Below are 3,741 nucleotides of genomic sequence, written 5' to 3'. Positions count from 1 at the left end.
ATGATCCAAACATACAGTACATGCCAGGAAAACATCTACTTATTGCAGATTTGTTGCCCAGAGCATGACACGATGGAAAATGACACAATTCCAGACTTAAACATAGGAATCAATCTTAATTAGATTAACATGTACTATCACAGGTAAAATGTGGGCACTAATTGCAGAAGCTACTGCTCAGGACACCACATTGCAAAAAGTGATAACAACTATTTGTGCTGGTTGGCCTGGAAAACATATACCTAGCCCCAACTTTCAGTCCAAGGAAGAGCTGTCAGTACTGGATGACATTTTGTTCAAAGGCTCACGACTCATTGGTTCCAGCAATGCTAAGGAAAGACATGTTAAACAGAATACATAAGGTTCATCTAGGCATTGAAAAATGCAAAAGGAAAGCAAGGGGTGCTTTATTGGCCCAGTATAAATAATGACATAGAAGATGCTGTAAAGACTTGTACAATGTGCCTAAAGTACTGATCAGTGTAAAGAAAATAGCCCACGATGGTCATTGAGGAGCCCGTAGCTCCATGCTATAAGTGGGCATTGACTTGTACATAATTTTTTCCTGCATGAATTAGTGCTGAATTATTCTTCTCACTATCCTGAATTGTGTTCAAAAACACAACAGAAAGCCATGTCATAACTCGCATCAAATCAATTTCTGCTAGACATTGAATTCCACAAACTGTGAGAACAGACACCAGACCTCAGTTCAACCATCTTGAGTTTATGGAGTTTGCAAACTAATATGGATTCCATCACAACACTTCAAGTCTTGCATACCCACAAGCCGATGGTCTGCTGGAAAATGAAGTACAAATAATGAAGAAATTGTTGAAAAAAGCTATAGATTCACACACCGATGTTTACCTGTCACACTTAAATCATAGAGCAACACCCATGAAACGTGGGTTGTCCCCAGCAAAAATGTTGTTTTACAGGAAACTCAAAACCAGGCTGCCAAATCTTGTGGATGGTGCTCATCAGAATGAAAAGCAAAACATGAAAACTTAAAAAAAAAAAAAATTTAACTGAAACAAAAATGGTACTATGACAGGGGTTCTGGGGAGTTATTAGGGGTATACAAAGCAGGCCCTATTTGATTCAGATTCGGCCCGAATCAGGGACAGTGATTTGATTCATTGATTTGGATCACTGTCCCTGATTCAACTCAGCCAAATCCGAAGATTCAATGTCGATTTGGACAATCAGTGATTCGGACGTAGACACAGCTTTAAAAGTTTTTTCTATGTACCTTGAGATCGTGATCACTGCAATGCTGGGGCACATGGAGCAGCCCACAGGAGTGTAGGAGGGCCCTCCACATGCTTGATGGTGAACCCGGAAGTGGACTGGAAGTACTTCTGGTCCACTTTCAGGTCTGCCAGAGAGCGCTCTGAGCCCACCTGCACCTACCCAGCTCAGCGATTGGCCACAGGGTGACCCTGGATGCCCCCCAGAAGCATCAGTCACTGAGCCAGGAGGGTGCGTGCTCCCTGGCAGACCCAGAAGTGGACCAGAAGCACTTCTGGTCCACTTCTGGGTCTGCTGCCGACCACGCTGGGGAGCACCCATGCTTCTGTGGGACGCTCCATGTGCCCCAGCATCACAGCACTCACAAGCCCCTGCTGCCTAGAGGTATGTAGAAAAAACATGTAAAGCTGTCTCCATGTCCAAATCTCTGAATCTCTCCTCTGATTTGATTCGGATTCAGAGATTCAGTTACTGAACTGGACTGAATCTCTGCCGAATTGAATCAGGGGCCAAAGCTTCACACAGCCCTAGGAGTTACCACAACTGCACAAAGATAACGTGCTTATTTCAGATGGACGAACATGCAAACAAAAAGTACTAGCTTCCCATCAAGTAGCTCCCAGATCCAATCAAGTAGTCACACCAGAAGGACAGGCGTTAAGAAGGAACAGACAACATTTGCAGGTCATAAAGGGGAGAAAAGAAGCATCATCACAAGATTCACCAAAGGAAACAGAGTCAACAGCAAAGCAACAAGAAATGAGAGAGGGGATCAAAAACAACACAGCAGCAGACATCTGAACAAGGAAACCAAGCAAGACTGAACCAACAAGGACTGAGAGTCCAGAGAAACTAAGAACACTTAGAGCTAAAAAGCCCAACACAAAGACTAATAAAGACCTATTAAAATGTGCTTCAGCAATGAGATGAACTACTTTCACTGTTAGTTTACATGGGATATGTTGCATGTAAAGGATGAAGATGAGTGGATACCCTTAAGTGTGTTGGGTATAACTTGTTACGTGGGCCCAAGAAAGGAGCAGAGGCAACAGCCAATGAGTAGGTTAAAAGGAGCTCTCTGAATAAACAAGCTATATTGCTATAAATTTAAGTCCTTTTGAGAACAACACACTTGGGAGGGTTTCTAGGCCAATGTGGCATGTCTGGAAGCTTCCTGAAGCAAGGAGTGCTGGGAGCTCGCAGAAGGGGGAAAAAACAATATCCCATCCACACCCCCACCCCTGGCATGCTTCACCTACACTCAACAGCAACCCAGATGGAGCTGTGGCTACCACAACGGTTTTCATTAAAGCAGGTTGATAATTTAAAAGTCCACAGTCCAACCTCTGAGCAATGGGTCTGGGGGGACTCTGGGCCTCTCCCACAGCTCCTTCAGGGCATGGCACCCCCTTCTCAGTCTCCCGCGTGGCATGGACACCCGCTGCTCTGGTTTTCCGAGACAACCAGGCCCAATATTAGTATGGCAGCACCCTGAACAATCCTAGGAAGTGAGGCTCTGCTGCACCATAGGAGGCAGCAAAGTTCAGGCACTCAAGCAGGAGCTGAGGATGAAGTGGTTTGTCACCACCTGCCTTCTGCACTGAAGTCACGAGCCTGAAGGAGTAAGGAGTCTGCAGAAGTTCAAAACCAAGGCCCAACACAGCTGCTGTTCTGCCTTGGGCACTCTCATGCTCACACCTCCCCAGAAGCTCACATTACAACTTTATTCACGCAAGTGCTGGTTCTATGAATCTGGGCTCATAACCATTCAGTTAAAGATGAATTAAAAGAAGAGGGGGGAGGAATGGATGAGGTGGCATCCCAGGAGATTTTTTTTTTTTAAGTGGTGGAGGGCTGGGGCAGCCCAGAGAAGCAGAAAAGCTGCTCCAACTAGCAAATGTTTATGGCCAATTTTATTCCACTCCAGCCTTTTTAACCCAGCATGAAGGGCTCAGAGCAGAGCTGAGGAGTTCGACCCTGTCCCCCTTGGACTGGAGCAGATTCTAGACATGGTCTGGCCACCAGAAGGGGAAAGAGAGCCATGCTGTGTTAGGAAAAGTTGATCTTTCCCATATATTAAGTCCACATTGCAACGTGCACAGATCTACCAGTGCTGGCTTTAAATTAGCTTCCTCAGATACCAGTAACATAATAGCCAGAGCAGCAGGGAACTCAGCTTGAGCTTCAGAACATGCACAGGAGTCTGGGTGAACACTTGTGTAGTTGGGTCCCACCCTGCCAAAGTTATGCTGCTAGCCATACCAAAGAGAACTAATTTTAAGCTAGCACAGGTCTGTCTCCATAACATACATCCTGAGAGTCACATCATCTCACACCTCCTAGAGACAACTGGGAAAGAGAGAAATACAGATTTCCACTTTATTTTAAAAATATGTCTTTATTTGCAGCATCAAACCACAGAGCACACCAGCCCAGCTGGACTTCCCCTGCCTCCTCTCACTTGAAGCATGGGTCTGCCGAGCCAAA

This window comes from Gavialis gangeticus, unplaced genomic scaffold (genome assembly GCF_001723915.1).
Source record: "Gavialis gangeticus isolate Ggan-Ray unplaced genomic scaffold, GavGan_comp1, whole genome shotgun sequence".
Lineage (NCBI taxonomy): Eukaryota > Metazoa > Chordata > Crocodylia > Gavialidae > Gavialis > Gavialis gangeticus.
Note: the sequence above shows the minus strand (reverse complement) of the source record.